Source organism: Nesoenas mayeri (genome assembly GCF_963082525.1).
Source record: "Nesoenas mayeri genome assembly, chromosome: 2".
Taxonomy (NCBI): Eukaryota; Metazoa; Chordata; class Aves; order Columbiformes; family Columbidae; genus Nesoenas; species Nesoenas mayeri.
In genome coordinates, this window is record NC_137543.1 from 130,985,732 (window position 1) to 131,011,275 (window position 25,544).

Consider the following 25,544-nt stretch of genomic DNA (forward strand, 5'->3'; position numbering starts at 1 on the left):
TGAGAAATGCCAACAGATTTACAGTAAAGTAAAAATGAAGCAAAGCTCTCATTGCACCTGCAGGTGAGAATCCCAGCATCAACATGAGTTCAGCGCACACAGCTACATTTATGCTAATACGACAAGGAAAATTAATTCTCATCCTGCTTTTGGACAGATTAGATCTGGATTTCAGTCTAAATGTTGCATACCTGCCTGAATCAGGCTGGTATCATACCCTAGGATAGGTTGTAGCTACCACTGACTTTTTTTTTTCCCCGAACTTGGATTAAAGATCTAAAATAAGCAGACTGTGTTCCTACAAATTATTCTAAAACCTATCAAAATGCACAGAAAACTCTTAAGAGTATTAAGTGTCTTCTGGCTTCATTACTACACATCCCCTACTTGCTTTTAGGGATATCAGCAGGTTTTTTTATTTGCGCCAGCACTCTACTAAGCACAGAGGAGCACTGGTCTGGGAGGGACACTTCAGGGCTGTGCAAGAGATCCACATTTCACAATATCCTCCAATTTCTATGTTATCTCAGTAGTGGATCTTTTACTTACTTCCATCATGTCTGTTTGTTATCACCTCCCAAACTCTTGTATCTGCATTTCCAGCTCAAGATAGGTCCATCTTGCAAATCTTTGCTCCTCACAGTTCACTTGCCAGTGAGTACTTCAAAGGGCCACAATATTCTCCTTCGCTCTAGCTCTGAAATCTTCCTCTGATGCTTTTCTCTCCAAAATATGTCCAAGATGATGAAAAGTTACCAAGTTATGTCCTGATTCCATTCTGTGCTCTCTGCTTACCAGCAGAAAGGGAGATAGCTTTGTCTCTGCCTACATGGGAATAGTGATTTTGTCGGGGTTACAGTAACACCCTAGTACGGACATACAACACACCTTTGCACACATCGCTGCCAAGTGTGTTAGAATAACATTATCTGGGCTGCTGAGATCAGGTTTAGTCAAGCTGGAAATGCCAAGCTTTCACAAAGAAATCTAATCCTGCACCCTTCTGTGTCCAGCCAGTGCAAAAATGACATCCTGAAGTTGAATTTCTCTATTCAGCCATTTAATAACTGAGGGCATCACAGTGTACAGACAGAAGGTCATGTTTAGGTGTGTGCATAAATTTGATGTTTCAGGAGGCATTTTATTTTCTTTATATGTGCATATATGTGTGCATACGTGTGCATGTTCTGCAACAAGTGTCTCAGCAGGACGTAAGCTCTACAGCACTGCGGGATGCTCCTGCTACCCCTGATAAGAAGATAAGCACGAGATAGGAGGGGCCAATAAATGCCTGTACATCCTAAGGAAAAGCTCAGCTATGCGTGTCCCTGAGCTCAGGCAAGAAATGTGATGTTTGGTAGATGCAGTGTCCCAAGGTATCATTCTTAACTCTGCTTATCTTTATAGCTCTCAGGTCCTATGTGCTCCTGCTAAAGTAGCTACTAGTCATAATGACTTTGTCAGTTGAAGAGATTCAGTCTTTAGAAGTTTGTGATCATGTTTGGGGTTTTTTTTTGTAAATATTTGTGGGAATATTGCCAAAGATTTCCTGAGGAATGCAAATGCCAGTAGGGAAGCAGTGATTTTCAGCACTTCATCTTAGCAAATGCTTAGTTAAATTTCATTAAATTAAAAACACAAAACCAACAACAAATGGAGAATCAAGGCACATTTTCTCTTGTTCTTTATCAAATTTCAAAAACCTGCTGAGATAGGCAATGTGAAAGTACAACATCTTAAAAGTTGCGAAAACTTTTTCTAATACAGGAGGTTGTATTTCTAGTAGTTTTTTAACAATGTACAACAAAAGTCATGTCCTTCCTTTAGAGCTGAATATTGCACTGCTGACGTAGACTAGGAGAGAGGAAAAGATACCCAGTTGTTGATTTATCCCACCTACAAAAAAAAAAAAAAAAAGCATTTTCTATTCTATAGGACTGACCTCCATGTGGAAGGTGACAGAGGTGACAGAGTGGGTCTTTGGGGAATAGTACTTTGCAGGACAAAGCTGTGGCCATTTGCAATATAATGCTACTCAGACATGAGCTTTACCTCTCTGTTCATCATACAACATATCTGTATGTCCGGGAGCTGTCAGAGAAGGATTTGGCACATGGGTATGATGGGGTGTTGTACAGAATTAGACAAATTACAGAAGTTTTATTATTACTCTTTTAGGTTATGGAGTAGGAGTAGGGACAATGTGATCTGGTGTCTGGAAAGAAGATGGGCTGATCTGAAAAGCTTTTGCTGATGAGAAGAGGGGAATGAGTAGTGGTGACAAGTGCATTTGTCTTCAGTTTGCTTGTCTAATTTACTGGAGGGTACCTAAGGGTTAAGTCTGTCTGATAGGTCCAGAGTTCATCCAGAATATTTTCACCTGGGTGCACCTAAAAGCAGACACTGGGCTTCACCTGTATTTTTGTGGTTATTACCCAGGAAAATGGCACTAGTATCTATTCATTTGCATGGGATTGAACACAGGTGGATTGTGCATTTTGTTTTCTAAGTAAACAGTCTGAAATGGATTTTCCTAGTTAGGATTGTATGTGAGCACTGCAGGTTAGTGTACAGGTAACATAGGTGGCCTATTTTATTACAAGCTGTTAGCCCTGTTGAGAGGGTGCAAGATTTGTCTGATTGTACCCCACTATCATCTTAATGTGCCATTTACCTTACGGCTTCTCCATCACTACTCCCTGTCCAAATATTAGCAGTTGTGTTTACACAATTATAAATAAAGGACCAGAGAAAACATTCATGGCAGTGGTCACTTAATGAGGGGACTTATTTAATTGAAATCATGAATCTGACTAAGTTCCTACTCTGATGTGATCTGACAAAAATGATCATAGGATAAAATTGCTGCTTGCTGATCCCCACCTATCTTACATCTCAACTTGCTGCAAGATTGAGGCAAACTGCACCAATTTACTGCTCCCAACTGCCTGATAATGGACACTTTGCTGTGCACTCTCCCTTCATTACAGCACAGGTCAGGGCTGTTAACAGGGGCTCTTGCCACTTTTGACAGATAGTCACTACCAAGATGAATGGCACTAGCCACATGACCACTTAGTACTATGCGTTTCCCTTCTAGCACCTTTGAAGCACTTATATTTTTTAAAAACTCACTTCATCCTTTAACTCTTTATTAACTAGGAGAATCAATAGAAATCTGCTGAAACTGACCTCATGCAATTCTTCTAAACTTAATTGGGTGCATCACTATGAATACATCTTGGCATTTGTTGCATGCCAGTAATGAGAGATTAATTTAAGCATTTATTTTAAATTCCTTAAGGACTTTCAGACAATTTACTCAGATTTTCTGTATGTACCTTTGTGCTATGTTGTGGAATGATTAAAGGCATAAAGGTTGTAAGGACCAAATCAAAACACTAATTATCAAATTTTATGCTTTTCTAAAGAAAATCTTTGGGCTTGAATTTATGGCTTATTGTTATGTAAAATATTTATATTTTCCAAATTTACTATGTCTTCTTTTGGCACTGTCAAATTTCTCTTTAGTAAATTTTTGTTTTACTGGCAGACTTGGGAAAGAATACCTTAAGCATGCAGATGCCAAGCACTTAATAATGAAGTTGCTTGGGTACATTCAGTTAGCTAAGACAAATTGTTTTTGAGACAGTGCCAGGCATAGTTTGAACATGTTTTTTTCTTAGCTCACTGCATTATGTGACAGATTAGTAAACAGCCTTTAGTTTCGAAACAGCAGAGTGATTAGGCAGAGAAACTTTCTTAAAAACATGTTTATATTCCTTTATTTTTTTTCCAATGGTAGTTTTTATTGGAGTGTTCCAGAATTCCTGTGTCTGGAAACAGAAAATTAGTTCTTTGTATCAGCTAGGATGCTATGCTTTCAGCATGCAGCAGACCAGTGTTAGAACCTTACTGAAACATGATCAACCAAAATGGCATCTTGATGCTGGAGGTCCTACATCACCTGAAAGGCTTTCCACCTGGGGTCACTTAGCAAAGAGACTTTCTTAAACCAAAAGCATCAGTTGGATGCTAAGCATATTTTGGGTAATAGGGGTGCAAGGAACATCAAGCTAATTTTTAAGAGCCAGGTATGAACATTTTGCTGAAAGTGATATTTCACAGATAACTACCATGGAAATTCTCCGGCCAGCTTTGAGTTACTGCACCCAGGTGCACTGTTTTAAATAGCAGCATGCAAGAAACTGCACTGAATCTGCACACAATGTTGATGAGCCTTAGACTGTAGTTCACTCATTTTTCCTGTGCTCTTTGGCAGGCGGCTAGAAAACAGACATGTCTGCTAGAGAAGACCGATGCATCCTCTAACCTGATGAAGATACACTTTCCTTTTGTGGCATCTATTTACCCCTTCTTTGTTCAGCCTATGTGTGTATCTCTTTCCTATTTTCAGCTTTGTGCTGTGCTCCTCCTGGGGTTGACACCCCAGAAGACCATACTGTGCAGACTAGGAGGGTCCTGTTCTGTTTCTTCTCATCCATCGTCTCCAAAACCAAGGGAACCAGCAGAAGACCAGGAACTTAGGGTTTTCTTTTTCACATTATTTCAATATATAAGCATAAGGTTTTGTAGCAGTGCATGTCTCCAAAGGAGTAACTATTGTGTAAATGTTTCTCTTTCCTACTTAGGCATTAGGTATTGCTGCTGAGATGAGAGAAGTGGCTATAGAGGAGAGAACTCAGAGATGGTATCTTACCTTGCTAGGGAACTTCTAGGAAGCCCTTTCAGCCCTGGATGTGAATATTGTCCTCTCCTGTCTGGATCTGGATTCCAGGGTGCTGTCTAGACCCTGCTTCTTCCATCTTTCTGTTTGGGGTACCAAAACTACTGTCTGAGCTGCTTTTCAAAGGTGAGCTGAGGTTTTTCACTGCTCTTGGTAGAGCATGTGGAGTACCAATATCTTCCATTCCTTTGGCGTAGTTGGCTGCTGGATTTTCACAACCTGCCCTGACAGCTGCTTCATGTCTTGTGCTGGCCCATGCACCTCAAATCCCAACTGCTGCTAGAGGTAAGAGGGATGGGAGCACATATGCTATAGGTCAGGCCATATTTTCTGACTTTAATTACATTGCCAAGACTTTTTCTTCAGACTATAAACAAGAAACATCACCCATAAAGTTATGCTTCCTCTGCATTTTGTTGTAAAAAGGACTTTGAGTCTTTCTGTATTTTTTTTAGATTTTTTTTTTTTCATATTAACACACAGAAGCATGATGCTCCGTGATTCTATAGGTTACCAGTGTCACCATACAGCAGGCAGGGACCGTTGCTCTAAAGACAGACCTGTATCCATGGCAACGTGTATTTCAACGTGTATATTTTTGAACATATACAAAGGCAATCTCTTTATATAATGTTATGCTTTAACAAGATCATGTGGTTTGTGACACACAAGCTGAGGGCCACGATCTTGCCGCTGGTGCCCCATGCTACATTGGTAGCAGGTGGCCGCTCACAACCGCCATTTTGCTCAGCAAGGTGAATGCCGTGCAGCATGGGGAGACTTCATTTTTGTTCTTCCGTGTTTTGTTGCTTTCCTCAATCTGAAATAAATGTCACTCAGATGGAAAGCATATGCTTGCTCTCTGTGCATGGAAAAAACAAAAATGAAACAACACCAAACAAACAAAAACAATCAAAGCAAACAAAACAAAACCCCAAAACAAAGAAACAAAACTGAAAAACAACAACAAAAAAAACCCCATAACAATAATCATGGATTCGATTGACGGCAAGAGTGACCTGGGGGTCGGGCTTTTCCCCAGCGTTAATAATCACGCAGGTTAAGGAGCCCCTGCTCAACGTCAGGCCCTCATATCTTCCAGCTGGTCATTAACAGGCAGAAATGCCTACTCTCTGGGTCATTATTGTTTAATTAATGCAGACTATAAAATAATTTTCACATGGTTTCACTCTATAAATAATCACTAGCAATTTAATAGTACCTCTAAACTGAAAGCAGAGAAAAGTTATTTTGTATTATTTATTAATTTGTCTGCTTAATATGAATATGTAATTACTGATACAGGACAATTTTAGGGAAAGATCTAATAGAAATAATTGCACTGAACTTGCAGGCTTTTAGGGTTACAAGAAGCTGTCACTCGGTTTACACACAATTAATGTTTTTCTCTCTGTGTAATTCTTGATCATTTCACTATGCTTTGCTTTTGACAAACAGTCAAATTATGTGGTTACAACTGCTATTAGATTTACATTGCATTGTCTAATTCACTTTGCCTCATGAAATTAGATGAATTATTAAACACATAATCTGTTATTCCCTATTAAAATTAATTGATTTTCATGTCAGTTTAAAACTAATGAATTGCCTAGGGATATTCTCATGAACCTCATCACATAGTAGAAAGAGTATTTTATTTCTCATCATTTCTGATAATGATCTTGAGAATATGATATCTCTATGCCTTCACACAGATGCAAAAATATAATTATTCCAACACAGGCTTTTCAACTGGTTTACAAAGAATTATTTGAGATGTTCTGGGTCAGAATAAATATATGCAAAAGTTATAAATGGCCTGAAAAACAGAACAACTACCTGTAAGCAAAGTTACTTTAGATTGGCATGAATGCAACAAAGGCCACAGACTGGTCCAAGATTCCAAGATTACAAATTTTCTGAAGATACTTCTCTGACATTAAAAAAAAAAAAAAAGCAAAGTGACCACACTGGGTAAATTGCCATCTGTCTTCTGGCTGGTAAAATAGGCGGTGAGGTAATCTCCTCTCCAAATGAAAGCAATGCCTTGACAGATTAAAAAACAAACAGTGTCATGTTAAAGTGGAGAAAACTATGAGTAGTAGCTTCTGAGAGACACATTTAATATGTTATTCCTCAGAGTATTAATATTTCAGGGAGTTGTCCGGCTACATATGAATTTTAATCTTACAATTAATTTTATTGATTAATTATTTTATTCAGATGTCCTTACTTCATCTCCCATTTCTCCTCACCTTCTTTCCCACCCTGGTTACTTAAATTTTGCTGAATTAATCTGCATCATTTGGTATATTCGACTGTCAGTATTGTCTGCAAAACCCCATTCAGTTCTTTTGTCTGTAAGCAACTCTATTGCTTCATGCAACACAATTCACCAACTCACTTTTAATATTCCTGATTGCAGTGCTCATCTAAACCAGTGGCACTGGCATCAAACAGTGGTCTCCAGCATGTAGCATTGACACAATAGCTTCCCAGGGTTTTGAGAAAGCTGCTAATTTTGCCTTTCAGCTGAGATAAAGCACCTGCAAAACTGAAGCAGCCCAACAGTGTTCCATGACATTAAAGTTCTTAGGATTTCAGTTGAATAGACTTTCTCTTTAATTATTTATTTCTACGTCTCCTTCCCATTTTATGCATATGATTGCTATTTACCAGGAAACAAGCATTATTTATACCTCACGTTTTAAAATCTTGAAAGGTTATGTGTTCCCTGACTTGTAATGCATTCTTTGACTTTTCTTTCTTTCAACTCTCAGAGACATAATTTCAAATAAGCCCAATTATGCTTCCTTTAAACATGTCTCTGTGTTTCACTTCAAAAAATGCAATAGCATGATGAAAATTAAAAATGTTTGAAGGAACAAAATAGTATTTTGCTATTATTTTCATAGACTTATTATGCATAAGCCTACAAATATGTCTAAATAATATTTACAGTATAATTTTAAGCAGTTTGTAAAGCTTATTGAATTGTACTCTGTATTAGCATTTGGAATTTCTATGAATTTTAATTGAAATAAGGAGGAGTCACAACCCTTTTGGAAATGTTTTCTGAATACATAAAATTGGTGCAATGGCAGCATGAAAATTTCTGTAGTTAATCTGTATACTGGTGTCCAAACTACAGTTTTGTCTATAGGGTTCTTTCAGACTGCTGAAAAGGTACATTGGGTTAAGGGAGGTGGTTGTGCTTCCCAAAGCCAATTTGTCTGATCTGCTCTCTGGTTTGGTTTTCTTTACAACTACAGTCATCCTAGGATCCAGATACTTTCTGCATATACTGCATCATTAAATGAGTGATATTGAGGGACTTCATGCAGTCCCTGTGAGTCTTTCACAAATGTCATTGTCACCCAGTCCTGCTAATGGGAAAACCTAAATAAGACAATTCTTTTTTTGTTTAATTTCACCATCACTCCTCATTTAAATTGCGGTGGCAAGTCTCCGCAGTCTCATCTTCCTCAAAATTCACACTGTAACTTGTCAACATTTGGTCTTGTAGTCTTGCAAAATTGCTCCATCTGTTGTACTCTGAGCTGCATTGTCCTGGATAAGCACACCTTGGGACTGACCTGGTAAAGATCTTAAACAATTGGACCAAGGACCTGGCATAACATGGTGTTTTGTCCAGAGAAGAAACAGCTCACCATATTTTCTACTTCCTGTTTTCCTCAGTATCAGCTACATCTTGCTCATATCTTTCCTACTTCTTCACATGAGTACTGGCTGCTTGTATGCCATGTGTCACATTACCAGGCTCCTGTAAGACATAACTGGTAGATTGCTTTCAGTGAGGTCTGATGTCTCTCTGTACAACAGTGTGAGGTCTCATGTGTTTATAGGACCAGAGCAGGGATAAGGTTTACCCCTATGGGAGAGGTTTCTGTGGGTTTTTCAGGGCTTTTTTCACACGTTACACCTTTTCTCTCTGGTTAGATGAGGTGAAACAGATAAGGTGTGTCAGCTACTCCAAAGGTCTTTAAGTCAGAAGCCAATAGTATTAATAGTTTGCAAGCAAAATCTGAGGTGAGGAGGTAAGTCACCACAGAGAGGTGACTTACATCACTAAAGATACTTCCACTCTGCACCCTTTCTAACAGTTGAGTGGCAGCTGCTATCTGGTGGTGATGAAGTTTGATTGAACCCTGCCTAAGTGATTTGTGTCCCAAAACAAGGACAAGAAGCTTTCCACAGGACATGTGAACTTCTGGAGGCTAGAGTAGGCTACTGAATGTGCTTGGTCCCTGCTGACTCCATTTCCTTTGGATTCCATGTCTTTTTGTGTGCTGGGAGTAGCTCAGGGAGCCACGAGAGATCTTTCTCCAGACTCAGCCCATGCCAGGAAGCAGCCACTGGACATGACCTGCAAGCCTGCCAGGCCAGGGCAGCATGGGGCTCTCCCCTGGATTGTAGGAGATGAAGAATGTCACCTAAAAGGCTGATGTCCCAGGGAATATGAGATGTGAGGGAGAGGAGGAGCCTGAGAAATGGGCTTTAACCTTTGTCTCTAGGAGGGATAAGGACTGGGCTGACTGTGCCAGTGGGGTCTTTCCGAATCCAAATTTAGTGATAGCAACGCAATCACTATTCCCCTATAAAAATCTACCAGTCTCTGCAGTGGGATGAGGCATTTCCATAACCACACAATAGGGAGGATATACCCACCTAATAAACCCATTGAAAAAATATTGCCCCAGGTCAACACAGTAAAATGTAGTTTATATGTTATCAAGGCCCAAATCACTTGCTTGGTACTACTGGTAGAAATTAAGATTCCACTTATTTAGTGGCATTCCAGCTGCAGCAAAGCACCAGGGAAATGCACCTCCCTGAAAGATACCATGGAAAATGCATTTATTACTGCACTCTTGTAGTTATTAAGAACACTATAAAAACCTAACTTCAGATCAGCAATTTGTATCTTTTTCTTTAATAATGCATAGCTTTCTAATCTTCATGACTAAAAAGAAATGTATCATTTTAATTATTTATTCTTTATTCAGTAAGTATGTGTATAATAAATTCAACAAGGTATTTACTAGATGATTACTGTTATTATTTATTATTTGCATTGCTTTACCTCTTAGTACAAAGATTATTTTCTGAACAGTAAATGAGAAATGAATTCTCCTTTTAATTTTAATGGATCCATCACTCTGGTTTGTACAATTTATTCTTTCAGTGGACTGGAAAATAAAGAAAAGCCACATCTATATCTTGAATTCATCTATTCCAATATTCAGTATGAGTTTTGTGAAGATGGTGTAAGCAACAAAAGGTTGTCATTTATGTTTACGGATGAGGCTTTGAGTCTAGTCTAGTGAAGGGTGTCCCTGACCATGGTAGGGGTGTTAGAACTAGGTCATCTTCAAGATCCCTTCCAACTCACACCATTCTATGATTCTATGAAAGGCAGAATATAGAATGAAATGAAAAATTTTGAAAATCAGGGTAGATATATTCAAAGGTAGATTCCTGTTTGAGGCCATTTTCTTTTCAATGTTAGCTGTATCAAAAGTTTTAGGATCAGTTTGGGTCCAAAATGCTGTGCAAAAATAAATCGTTGTGATAGTTTTAGTCACTGCTGAGGTGATTCCTACAAGAATGACAACCTATGGTGTTAATGTGAGATTTTTCTCTCATATTCTTGTAGTGGAAATTTAATCTGTTCCTTCAGATATGAAGCAAATTCTTTGCTTTTTTAGCATGGAGCCAAATATCAAGACTTCTCTGTGTGAACAGTGTAACCAGTTTATTGGGAAGAGGTAACATGGTAGTAAATAAAGTTTTATGTCAGGCAACTTGGAATGGAAACTCTCCAAGTGCTTAACAATGAGGAGCAGGTTAAATGTTTGCTTTGTTGCAAATAGCAACATGTAGAAGAAAACAAATACAAAACTTTAAAACCTTACAAATATAAAAATAAATGTACTTCAGCATCATACCCAATTTAAAAAAAAAAAAAAATCTCCATACATACCCCAGATGCATAAGCTTGCAAAGAGAACAAAGACTGCTATAAATATTCCAAGAAGCCAATAAAAAAACTAGGAGTGGTTAGTTCTCCTGTGTAATGGGCTGCCATAAAAGCTTTTATTGTTAAGGGAGTTACTTTACTAAGAGCTGTATGAAGAAAACTGAATGAATGTGAAAAATTGCATGCAATAACCTGAACTGAAAGATGATTATCAACCTCTGAGTTCTATGTTTTTGAGTGGGTGCTGCTGTTAGAAGATTGCCGTTGTGGTTAAAGAAAAGCTTGTTTTGTACTACTACCCCTCCTCCAGGTGTACAGAGAGTCAGTGTGTTCTTCTCCGGTGCCTTTGTCTGTCCATATTAAATGTCATTTTTTAAAATTGAAGGGCCTGATCCTGCAGTTCTGCTTCCAGGAGGCACTTCTCCTATATGCTGGAACATTTCCATTTAAGTAATTTTTAGGATTTAAGGGTCTGATCGCCTGATCCTGGAAGAAGACGCAATCACAATTCACTGTGACAGGTATGTTGCACTGAACCAAGGAGCATGTTAGCTTGCAGGCCGGAGTTTGTAAGCTGAGCTTGACTAAAACCACAGAACCTATTCCCTTGCGTGACTCAGATGACCACTGAGTCCACCACTTCCCAGGAATAAAAACGTACTTTCTTTTTGTGACTTAACAAAGTATTTACAAGTACAGCAAATGCATACATTGACAAAAAATAAAAACCCCAAAAGCTGTTTGTCTTACAACTGCAAAGGAAGGAAGTAAAAGACGTGGTTATTTCTATACTTGACTATATGGGAGTTGTTCTGAGTGCTGTGCTAATTAGGACCTTATCAGTGGCTAAATGAATAGGCAGGCATCGTACACATTCCATGTCACTTCAAAGGGAGCTTCAAACTCTGAACATTTACAACATTAGGCGTTTAGATACTGCCACTTTACAAAATATCTTTCTGCCTTTGATTCTCTGGCTACATTTTTTCCTTAACAAACATGACAAGGCCAGAGGATGGCTGCAAATCAGAAATGTAGGTACCAGTAGGTACATCTGCCTAGAGTTTCTCACGGAAAATGCTAAAGCACCATGTTTGATGCCTCTGTTTTAGAGTTTCATATGCCTTCACATTTCTTTATCGTTCTTACTGACATTCTCAGGGATCAAGTCAAGGAGTAAAGCACTAACATAATTTTCTTACTCTCTTTCTGGTTTGTTTCCAAGGGATTAAGGTATCTTGAAAGAAAAATTGGAAGGCAGATAGCATTCGATCTTCTGCAAAATTTTTGCAACAAAAGTTGAAAGCACAGGAGTTGAACATACTTTCAAAAATGAGACCCAGATTGTCCTAGATTTGCTGAAATTTGCCTCTTTTTTTATTTTTCTACAAATTTCCAAGTATTTGTACACTGTTAATATAATTGTAAGTAATGCTGACATTTACAACTTTATCCTAATAAAAATATGCATTCGGAAGCTCTGAAGCACTAACTCATTTTTGACATTACAAATCACAAATAAATTTCAGATAACTCTCTACACCGGACACTACTCTTAATACAAGTTTTGCCCTGCCATTAGGCTGTTCTTCTCAAATGTTAACAAACCAATGCTACTGCCAGTCTACCCTGAACACAAGAGAGGAAACGCTGTGCCACAGCAGGAGCCTATTTCAGTGATGTGAGGTTCTTCTGAAGAGTGTCTAGCTGGAAATCATCTCCCCCCAAGATGGAAACATCTCTTGGACTACATAAATGCCCCTTGGGGAGAGAGAAGGCTGGTTTCAGACCACTTGATTCCCTAGATGTAGTTTCTGCTAAGCAGCCATAAATTGTGTAAACCTCAAACTTCCTGAGGAAAAAGCCAAAAAGCAAAACCAAAAAAAATCTCACACAAAACATACTTCTCTTTACTTGTAACTGCTTTTTGGAGGAGGTTCAGTGGCTGTAATCAAGTTCCCCAAGCCATTTTAACACCTTCAAATAAGAGCAGCAGAACTAGTTCTTCATTATTTTCAGGTAGCATGTGCGATTTGTATTATAACTGGGAAATTAAGGGTACTGTCTGCTCTGCTTTTTCCCTATAAATCTCACTGGACTGGGAGAATAGGCTGCACCTGTCATGTTGAAATGTGGCCTTTTTTGCTTTTTAGCATCAGGAAGTTGCCTGTGTCCACATCTCCAAGAGGAGAAGGAGGTGCCTAAGAAGGACCGCCTAGTCAGGTGTGTTAGATCTGGCCAAATTTGCCGCTTTTACCTGCTCTGTCACTGGTGGAGGCCACATTTGACAGAGAAGTCAGTCTCATTTGCCTCCTCCAGCATACAAACAGTTGGTATAACCATTAGGCTGGGAACTGAATACTAGGTGGGACCTGTGCTGATACGTTACATGTTTGCAGCAAAACGTGGTCGTTGGTGACATGGCTGGAGACTAAAATCTCTCCCAGGCATGTGGGCTGGAGGGCATGGTTTCGCATGACACTTCATCCCATCTAAGCTCTGGACATCCAGCCCGAGCTGCTTTCTACTGCTTGCACAAAACACCTGCTACAAAGCCCAGCTAAACATATAACTTGTTTGTGGCATTTCCAGGTGAAATTAAATTCTGTTTCTCTCATTGTCATTCATATAGCTGAGCTCATATGTTGCTGCAGACCACCTGCAAGGACCTGGGAGTGTTCCAGATGGAGAAATACTTCTGAACATGTTACTGAGCTGGAAGTAGAAGAGCACTATTCTGAGCTGGCAGTTAGAGGAGAAGTCGTGTAGCGGCACTTGCTTGTTCGGGGGAAAGCTCGGCTCTTGAAACATGCTTGCAGTGCACCTTGAAATTTAAAAGGTATTTTTAGTCCCAATTCTGCTAAAAGTAGTTGTGCAAATGGGCCAGCCCATAGCGGCACCAATACTACACATGTGCTTGGAAAGTCTCAGCATCTCCACACATGCCAGAACTACTTAATTTTACTCCACACAATTATAAAGTATGATCTCATTCTCATTCTCCCACTCCTGAACATTGACTTACTGCTTTTCAGCGAGTTGCTTAAGCTGCTTGTAAGGCAACAATTTTAACCACAGAGGTGCTCCCTTGTCATTTCCCCAGGAAATGAAGGGTATTCTTGAAATCCATCATAACAAAAAACTTGTCATAAGAAGCATTTAGAGAACAGTGATGGCTAAACAAAAGAAATTACCTAAAATGCCAGTGCTGCAGTATCACTCAGGCAACATTTCCATTGCAATTAATTAGAGTTTTATTTGAGAAATTACTTAATTTTGGATCTTGAGAGACATAATTGAGGAAAAATGCATTATCATGTTGGGCTACATACAGTCACTTGTTGAGCAACAGTAGAATATTTTGTTCATAATGAGAGCTTATTGAGTTTGGTTGACTTAAGTTTTCAGCTTCTAATTATGGTCTTTAGAAGACAATGGAGATGGCTTAAAATAATAAGAATGCTGCTAAAATTGCTATGGCTGCTGCAGTATTGCAGAGACAAATTTTGTCTCCCTGTGTATAGTATACATTTAGCCTGTCACCAAACACAGAGCATTTTACAGGTAAAATATAAAGAGACGCTTTTAGTAACTATCAAATGAGCATTTTTTGTTGTATTTGAAAGTATCTACTTTACTTTATTAAATTATAAATTAAAGTATGCTACATCAAAAATGCTTGCAATTTCCTTCTGTTATTGCATGAGTCATTATAATGCAAAGTTACAGGTTTCTGGAACATAATGAAATTCAAACTTGCATTCTTAGTGTAGTTGTCATGGACAATTCAGCTGAAAATGAGAATTATAGTGAGAGCATTTCCTGGTCTTTGACCCCTCTTATAGGGCTTTAAAAAGCAGGGTTTTTGTAGAGCATTAACCTCATTCTCAGGCAATTCATTTCTCTGAGTAATATGAGAGGTGTTAAAACACTTCAATAAATGGAGAAGTATTTAAACTTCTTTTATTCTAAGTTTCAAAAGACTGGACATTTAACTTCATGGATTTCTGGCTGTGTAATGCAAGACTTTTACAATAGAACTAACTGTAATAAAATACAGTCTCTGGCATATACATACATTTATCAAGATAATGCCTCATGACAGGTAGACAGTAAGAGACAGACATATTTGACAAGTTATAGTTACATGTATTTTATATTTGTGTATTTGTCTCTATTTTACTGTTAACTGCACACAATAAGAAAGTGGGGGGAGGGGGGGAAGAAAAAAAAGCTGTTGATACTGGACAACTAAAGGGAATTTCACTGGTCCTTATGGCATTCCGTACATCTTTCTTAAAAGTTGTTATATGTGTCTTATAATCCTACAGCAGCACCTGACTGGTCCTGAGTTAAACTGAAATGCATACTTGAAATATGTTAAAAGTCCTATTTTAATTTACTTTACTTTCAGAAGCTGCATACTTGCATTAAATTATGCCTATGGATTCTTGCAAAAGTGATTCCTCCTGAATTCAGTAGGAGTTTGTTTATGCATATATCAAAAATCAGTCTTATCCTCTCTGGCATAAAGAATAAATGTATCTGAATAACAAAACCTAAATGTTAAATATTAAATAATAAAGACTAAATGCTAATAATGAGCCAGTTCAGTTCCAAAATTCTAGGTGCATTATAACAGAGGTAAGAATGAATCAATGCAAATACTCTGTTATTAACTAGATGAACTTAATTGCTTATTGCAGAGTTAGATCCTATCCAGGTTTTGTTCCTATAAACTATACTGGCATTTTGTAAATTTTGAATTTTGCTTTCTTATTTTTAAGCCTTGACAAATAAACACCAACTCAGCACTTAGGTGGCCGGTCACAGTCTTTCCTTTCCAAAGAGTATTGGAAATCACAATGAACTTTCTAGACAAAATACTGGAGAAAAATGAAGAAAAAATCCGACATACAGAAATAGCATTACTTAATTATCCTGAAAAAGAGCTATACATAACGGTGTAAAAATTTAGTGATGAGTGAGGAAAGACTTAACAAGACTGTTTTCAAGTAGGTTGCAAAAATGTGAGAAATTTCACTTAACTGTGGTGACATTAAGCACCTAATATGTTGACTGCAGTCTGGAGTGTTGCTGGGTTTTGAGGCAAAACAATGGCAGAACATTGTTATGGGGCTGGTCCTGTCAGGTACTGTTGTGTGTACATAAAGGTATGTGTCTGATGGGAATTAATGGCATTTCTCAAAAGCAAACCAGTCTGGCTCTGAATGTATGTTTGAGATTGGCCCAATATTTGGGAAGATTATATATACATATAAATATATATATATATATATATTTTATTAATCTCATCATGCTTGATGTCCCTGAAACTCCCTTTTGACTAACTGGTAAATATCTACCAGTCCATGAGCCTGATATAAGGATGTTTTAACTGCAGTGCAAGACACCAGCATACAGCTCTCAGCATTTTATTTCTGGGGTCACAGAAGCTAGCACAGAAGGTTGTATCTGGTGGAAATGGAGCTGCAGCTTCAGATGCTTACTTTGGAGAGCTGGGAAGATTCTTGGAAGCAAGTTCTCCAAAGGTAAGTAATAGAGCACAAGGGAGTTGTGTGCCGCTCAGAAGAGATCTCTTGCTAAAATGCAGGGCTTGGGTCACTTAGTGAAATGAGTATTAGAAGCATCTTTACAATAGCAACACTTCTACATACAGCAGAGCCAGCCCAATTAAGGAAGGTACCCAAAAGAAGGTACTCAAATGCTGCTGTTATTGAAGATCCAAAGCATAGTAACTACCGGAGACTGAAGAAGAAAAAGCTACCAGCTCTGTAGCTAACTCCAACCCTAATATGAGCAGCTGTGCTTTGCATAAGGTGCAGCTGAACCTCTCCACCCCCTATCATGTGTTACATTCTTGGTCCACTCAGATGCATCCATCCAAAGTGCTGCTTCTCCTTACTGGAGGTAAAAGCACAATCCATCCATTGAAATGACATACCAAAAGTGTTAAGAGTGGAATTGCTATGTAAACACATTATTGCTTGCTTTATGCTGCTGGAGAATAAGAACATCAGTTGAAGAACTGGTTTACAACAGAATGACAACTACTCAGTAATGTGTATTTCTTGAGATACATATCTCTTTTGGAAAAGAGGAGAATGTAAATTAATTGACACTTTTGCAAGCAATGGCTACTTCCTTTTCAAGCATTTACCTTGCTGAGGAAAAAATTGAAATGCAGCCCAAGATGTAAAATATTGATGTAGCATTATTCAAACGAGAAAGCTTTGATGTCTGTCTCTTTTGTTTAATCATGCTAAAAGCAGAAGTGCATGGGGCATAAATGACAGAACAATAGGGGTCGTATGTATTTAAATGACATGACAGTCACAGTGAAGAGCAGAAAATAAAATGCCTCTAAACCTAACATTTCCTAAAAAATCACAGAAACATGGAAAGATAAGAGTTTATTAATATGATCCTGTTTTATTATTATTATTATTAATGGCAGTCTTTTTAAGAATGATGTTACATTTATATGCGTTAATGCACACAGAGTAAATATAATTGTGTATGTCAAGGTTGCCAACTTAAACATTCGAAGTTTCGTGATTCCTGTGTAACCTTATTTAGGCCACTTTAATTTCTAAACTAAAACACAATCTCTAATGATATGATCATACATTGTATTTACCACCGGCCTTCTGCCTCTTTCAGAATGCAGGATGGACAATGCTCACTTAACAAGCCACTGTTCAACATTACATTTCATCCCTATTCAGCATGTGGCCTTATGACATGTTTATTGCACTCCTTGCTCTGAATACCAAATTGTTAATATTCTCTTGTTTTTCTTTTCTATTGTACTCACCACTGTGATGTTTGAGTGCTTCATAAATGACAGTGAATTTATCTCACAGTGCTCCTGTGAGGTAAGTTGATTTTTTTTCCTGTTTTACAAACAAGGAATTGAGCTAGGCAGATATTTATGTAGGTCAAAGTCTCTGATTTTAAGTGTCCAATCTGAGATCCCTATAGTCTGATTTTTCACAGAATTTCTTATTTTGTAATGCTAAATAAGTCTGCAGTACATAAGTTCATATATTTCCTATCATGTTAATGTTTCAGTATTGCCATCACTTTATACAATTATTACTGTGTTATTTCCATAACTTGAAAGAAAAACTAATTAGAAGAAAACAGATACTCCATCCATACTTTAGGGCTACAAAGTTGGTGAAGGGTTTGGAGGGTAAGCTGTATAAGGAGTGGCTAAAGTCACTTGGTATGTTCAGCCTGAAGAAGAGGAGACTGGGGGAAGACCTCATGGTGGCTACAGGGGAGGAGGAGGGGCAGGCGCTGATCTCTTCTCACTGGTGAATAGCAGGAAGATGTGCCAAGGGAGGTTTCGGTTGGACGTTAGGAAAAGGTTCTTCACTCAGAGGATGGTGGAGCACTGGAACAGGCTCCCCACAGAGGCAGTCATCACCCAAAGCCAAGAAGAGAGTGGACAATGCCCTCAAACACATTATGTGAACTGTGGGGTTGTACTGTGCAGGGAAAGGTGTTGAGCTCTATGATCCTTGTGGGTCTCTTCCAACTCAGAACATTCTATGATTCTATTCTATGACTCTGTCCTGTGGCATCATGTAATGGCTGCCTGTCTCAGACAGGTAATATGGTGCATAGATGCTTGTTACCAGGCTGAAAAAGAAATTGATACAAACAGCAGTCATGATTTTGTATGCAGAACAGAGCCAAAACCACAAAAGAGAAATATTTTGTCTTTTGCTGGTAGCAGACTTCAGAATCTCAGATTTCCCTTTGGTCTCTGAAAAAAAAGGACTCCCACGATATGCCAGGTCCCACCTATCTGCCAGGTCCTCATCACCAATCCCTTCTATGTGAACCTCCTCCATCTAATTCTTGTTCCAACTCAAGTACTGACTAGATAAGTGAGCAGTGAGGAAGTCTGGAAACTAGTTAAGCAGCTAGGCTCAGAGGGCTGTGATCAGTGGCACGAAGTCTGGCTAAAGACCCTTCTCCAGTGGTGTATGCCTGGGGACAATACTGGCACCAATACTGTTTAGCATCTTCATTAACCACATGGGCAATGGTACATGGTCTGCAGGTGATACAAAACTGGGAAGAGTTGTTGGTCCACCAGACAGGTGTACTGTCATTCAGAAATGGAGAACTGGTCTGGCAGGAACCTCAGAAACCTCAATGGAGCTCAGCAAAAGGAAGTGCAAAGTCCTGCATCTGGGGAGGAACAATCCCAGTCAACAGCACATGCTGGGGAACAAACAGCTGGAAACAACTTCTGCAGAAAAGGAACTGTGGGTCCTCGTGGACACTAAGTTGAACATGAGCCAGCAATGTGCTCTTACAGCAAAGCAGGCTTCATTAAGCAGTGTGTCGCCAGCAGATCAAGTGATGTGATCCTTCCACTCTACTCAGCACTGGTGAGATACATCTGGAGTGCTTTATCCAGTACAGGAATCACCAATAAAACAGAGACAGGGACAAACTGGAGTAAGACTAGTGAAGGCTTCAAAGATCATGAAGGGACTAGAGCATCTGTCAAACTAAGAGCTGCTGAGAGAGCTGGGACTGTTCAGCTTGGAGAAGACTCAGGAGTATCTTACCAATGCTGATAAATACCTGATGAGAGGGAGTAAAGAAGACAGAGCCAGGTGTTTCTCAGTGGTGCTCAGTGACAGAACAGGAGCCAGTGGCCACAAACTGAAATAGAGAAAATTACATTTAAACACAAGATGAAAAATTTTTACTGTGAGGGTGATTGAACACCGGAACAAGTTGCACAGAGAGTTTGAAAACCCAGCTTTGCATAGTTCTTGGCAATTTGCTTTGGTTGACCCTGGTCTGAGCAGGGGGTTGGACTAGATGATCTCCAGAGATGCCTTCCAGCCTCACCCACTCTGTGAGTCCGGGGTTCTATGAGATTTTAGATAAGTTAGCAACAATAAATTATAGAAGAGAAGGAACTGAAATGTACAGACCTTGTATTGAGTGGAGTTGTTTTTATTTAGATTGATACTTCAGTCAAATAAAGATAATATCTTAAATTTAAATTCAGGAAAAAATGTATAGCTGTTTTTAATCAAACTTGATTAACATTCCATATCTCTTTCACTTAGATTTAGTACAAAGATTGTGAAATGAAGCTAAATATTTTCATATATTAAAAGGTACCTTCAATCAAGGAGAGATGACTAGTTTAAGATCATGGAGTTTAGCAGCTTAAAAAAAAAGAAATTATAAACAGTTGCAATGCAAATTAAAGAAAATTTATGGAAATAGTTTTAATATAGGGAGGCAGATTATTAGAATTTGGAAAATACAATAACTAATACTTGCCTATCTGTCTAGGCTCTGTGTTTCCTTGTATCATTTTAAATTGCCTCATTTTGTAACATAATAGAATAAAAATATGAATTAATTTTAATACAATATAACTTATGATAAGCATATGTTGGAGCATAATGTATAACACTTAAAGATTCTGTTGTTCAAGGTAGACACCTAAACAACCCTGTGAAGCAGGATCCGTGATGCTACTCAGCCATTTTTCAGAAGCAGGGGTTACCATGTAATGCAAATGGACTTGCATACCTCTTCATCCTCCATGTGATGAGAGACCTCAAGCAGGACCCTCATGGAAATTGCATCACCTCTTACCTACTGAGGGACAGAGGAGCATCTCACAGTGTTGGATCACAGGACAGAGAGCACCTTCCTGCTCACTGTTACCTGGTGGGATTGGAGCTCTATGAGATGAGGTTGGGGCTCTACATGATGAGACTGGGGCTTTGTGCAACAGCATTTGGGGTTGACGTGGTGGGACTGGGATGCTACATGACAGGGCTGCGGGTCTGTGCGATGGGATTGAGGCTCAGTGTGCCACAGGCCCAACAGAGAAAAGCCCACACTGCGGACTGCAACAGTCTCTCTCACACCTATAGACCTGCTAAAGCACACAAAGCTGGCTGGTGGGCTGATTAGCTCCATACAGGGCTGTGGAGCTAATGGGGTATTGCAAATGAATAATAGAGGAGATGAATATCCCCCTAGCATCTTCATGGCTCTGGCTAACGCTCAACCAAACATCCTTTACTATGTAAGTGTCTTCCCATAAAATGTATTTTTAAAATATTTCGGCCAGTAGACTAGTAGTCCCTTAAGCTCTTGCAGCACTGTGTGTCACAGCTCTTAAGACCTTGTATGGATTCCTCTATTGATGCTCAATGTGAGCACAGTTTTAGACACCAAAGTTTAAAAATGCTTTCCTAAGCCCTGAATATTGATGTGACATTTTTATCATGAAGAGAATGCAAATGAGACCAAGCTGGAGTTTGCATGTGCCAGGCAAGACTGTAAAATTCTCTTTGCCCACAGGACGGTACATCCCACACTGCACCACTTCTTCCATCAGTATAAAACTTCAGATTAAACAGTCATAGTGAATGTGATGTAAAACTCACAACACTTTAGATACTTTATCTCTTACACCGAACAAGATAAAAGAAAAAAAAAATCATTGCTTGGAAATCTAGAGAGAAGGAAAAGACAGGAAGACGTGAAAAATGCTGGGATGTACAAAATCAGCCTCCTATGGCTTTGAATCAAATAAGGATAGAAAGAAGAAAACAGAACAGCATCATCGTTCTTTCTTCAGGTCAGGATCCTGTTATGCCTAAGAGTGCCCATGCACAAACACACAAATCAGAGAATACTTGTCCTATTACTTTTTCAAGTATTTATTTAGCCTGACAAAATATCTTTAGAAATAGGTTTTTTAAAGTATAAATCAATTATTTCTGAGAAATCAAACCCAGAAATTACTAACTCTCTGGTAGTCAATTGGCAAATATAAATAAGCCTGAATTTAACAGCATCCGTTATGTCACACCTCACAAAATTCTTACCATGTTTACTAGTCCTTAACAACAGAAAAGGTCATCAATCTTTGACTTGTAATAATCTTCAGTTTTCTTTGATAAACTCTACAAACATCTCTTAAAGCTTACACACAAAGCTTTCATGTGTCTGAAAATAACATAACATAACATAACATAACATAACATATAAAACATATAACATAACATATAACATAACATATAACATAACATATAACATAACATAACATAACATGGGATACAGTACCGGAGAAACACAACTGAAAAGCAGGTGGACTTAAAACAAGTGTTCCTCAGTATCTGGTAATAAACAATTAGAAGATGTGAAGGGAAGGAGAAAAAAAATCTTATATTCATAGGCTTTCTTTTTCTATTTGGGCATGTCTGCAGTAAATAGCTTTCATTTTAAGGGAAGTCACAGGGCTGTCTGCATATCTGTATATCTTCAGCTTTCATACAGTGTCTTTTTCACTGATATCATAACCTAGGTATCCATCTATGGAAGAACACAAATTTTTAATAAGACAGAGCTATATCTCATTCACTTATCATATTCAATGGAAGAGGCTGGTTCTGAGGATTTGTGGCCTTCCAATACACATGAGAAAAACCAGAAATCACAGACTGCAATTAAAGACTGCATTATAGTGCATGTGCAAAAGGAGACAACATGAAAATTTGAGGAGTAAATTTAATTCTCCCATTCCCTATAATTAAAGTGTTTGGCTTTATAATTTCAATATTTTAACATCATTTTTGTTATGTTGTATATATCTGTAGGACCCCACTTTTTAGTTTACACCTCCTGAGGGACTGAATGCTTCAGAGTTAATGAACTTTCTCATCAGTTGGCCATTAGTTTGAACTGAAGCCAACTCATCAGGATGAAAAGCATCTTGCATCTAATGGATGTTTGGGGTTCTGTATAGAATGAGTTTGGCAGATATGTTTCTCTAGCTGCCACAACACAAACATGCCATAATGCTCTGCACTAATTGGCAGATTCAGTGAAGAGGCCAAATGGTGGCTGATCTATTGAGTCTGATCTTCCCTTTTTACCCCTGGAGGAAATCTTCCACCCCAGGTATGCTGTCAGGGTTTGTTAGTGTTTGTTAAGCTTACCAGACTGCCTTCTTTCAAAATCCAGAGGATATCAGTCATGAAGGCTGTCTGGTGATGCCTCTCATTATTACTAAACTCACACAACTATTTGAAGAGGTATTTTACCATGAATACATTTTTTGCACAAATGCAAACGTCTCATTAGCCAAACTGAATAAAGTGTCGCCCAGCTCCATACAAAGCTTAGCAGATACATATAAGTTTACAAAACTACTACTTGCTTCAGGTTTATCAATTCATGCATGTCAGAATTTGTATTCCAGTCTTGTATTGATAAATGTTTGTGTTTACCCAGAATTCCCTTATATTGTAATCCTTCAGCCTTTTATTTGTACATTACAGTTGTGTGTGTGTGTATCTATATCTATATCTATATCTATATCTATATCTATATCTATATCTATATCTATATCATGTACCAATATTCAATATTTTTCCTTGGACGAGAAAAACAAGAGTAATTTCCTGATTGCCCATATTCATTGGAAACTATTGGAATGTCAGTGAATGGACAGGTTAAAAAGCACGTTCTCCAAAAGCATCTTTTTGATTCTGATCCTTTTCATCTTTTTTCCTCATTAAAAATATAAAGTAACTTAACCTTATATACCTAACTTTCACAGATTTGTGTCCTGAGTTTATGTTCAGGATGGATACAGAGTAATGTCCTCATTATGTCTGGACCAGATGTCACAAAATGGGGATAGAAAGAAAGAAAGAGAAATTGAAATATGCATGCTTGTCTCTTGTATCCTTGCTCAAAATCTGCTATTGCTGCAGGACTCCTGCTCTTCCGGACACCAGCTCTTGCACTGAAACAGGACAGTCCTCTAAATCCCTTCATTTACACTGCCTGCAAATGACCATACAGAAAAGTGCCCAGACTAACATGGAAGAGGGATATCTGAGACACTGTTTGAGACATGCCTACCAGCCTTTTCTGCATTTACTAGGGAGGGGGAGGATTTGAGGGTAGATTTCACCACTAGAAATAAGCCATGTGCCCAGTGCAGCAGGTTTTGATGCATGTTTTCTGATGTACCATGCTTTTGGGCTTTTCCCCAAAGCTAAGACAATGTGTGAACCATTACCTGGTGTGCTCTGCTGGAAGGTATCTATTCTTCCCAGGCACCTTTGTTATTTTTCATTAGTCCAGCAACAAATAAGGATTCTGTACAGAGCAGACTTCTTTTGCTTCAGCTGTTTGCAAGATACATATCTGCAGGTGAACTGTGCCAGTGCTGGGGATGGAGTATAGCATTTGTGCTGCAGTTCACAGCCTCCTCCCTCTCAAAAATGCAGCAGCTGGGCAGCAACCCCCTCTGCTTCCTTCACTCCTGCTCTCACCATGTTTGGATATGCTTTCAGCACTCCATCCCATTTGTTCTCTTTTATTTCCTTTCTTCTGACAATGAAAGAACATATTGGATTTGTATCCATGACTTTATGTTCATGACACAGCAGCACTAAACTGTGAAATTTTTGTCTGCTTCCATTCAATATAAATTCCAGCCATTCTCATGACATCATATGAGGCAGGAATATTGTTTCTTGGATCATTCCTTTTATTAAAGTTACAGATCCTTTATTCTGCATTGAAAGTATTTGTTTCAACTCAGGACACCTATCCATTACTGCTCAAAAAGCTTCGTAAGTATTCAACATGTGTCTAACTCTTTCAACAGGAAAAATTTTGGTTGCATACTTGGGAGAATGAGATGGGGATCACCGAGGCAATAATAATCTTGTTTTATCAAAGCTGCTTAAGAAATTTGACTTAACACCATATATAATTCAAATGCTTTAGAAATACATATGTGAATTTAAAAATTACACATTTATACTTGCTAAACTCATAGTTCCAGTTTTGGAGCAACTAGTTAGTACTAATCCATGAAAAATTACTTCGAAGTAACTGTTAATTCTAGCTTTGTTCTTTCACCTCTAGCTCAGACTGTATCTTAGATCAAATATGTAATAAATGGAACAGAAGAGTGGATCATAAAATGGACATGTTTAGACTATCAGCTGAGTCTGCAACTAAAAAAAGGTAAATTTATTATACCTTAGTATCTTGTCTTTTCCAATGTCAGTAACTGAAATCAACAGCCTAAAATACATTTCCATCAATGCCGCAATTTTGCTTGTAAAAGTAACAAACATTACTTCTCTCACTCGGCTTTGACACTGATTACAATGTTTCTTTCTTTTCCTTCAAAACCACCTGAAAAGTGCCCAGTTTTGAGGCAGGACTATGCTGACAGACCTGATGCAGGACCTGTTCCATCTCATATACTTTCACAGTTGTTGAGGTCTCAACTCTGCCAACCTCTTTGTCAGACTGCTCTTAATCTAAAATTCAATAAAAATGAAGGTTAAACCAACAAGTCAAACAAGAAGTCTGTAAAGTCAAAGCTTTCACGGTAGAAGCAGAGAGATAGGGACAATCAGACTTGTCCTTGGTATTTTACACCTTATGGTTTTAACATTTTTTCAATAGTAAGCTTCCAGAGTTACTACCATGAAGATCTCTATTTCAATTAAACATTGATAAGGGTACAGCTTAGATCTGCAGTGAAGTCACATGCCAATGAGTTGCATCATGCAACAGCTTTAGATCTGCTAAAAACACTCCCGCTCTGACCTAATTGAACTCTTTTTGTAGAGCTTGCTGCACAAAATGTAGTTTCTTTGAAATATTTTTTTTAAAACTGCAGAGTTGGTACTTTTTTTCTGTTTTCAGCCCCCCTCACAAGTTACCTTTCTT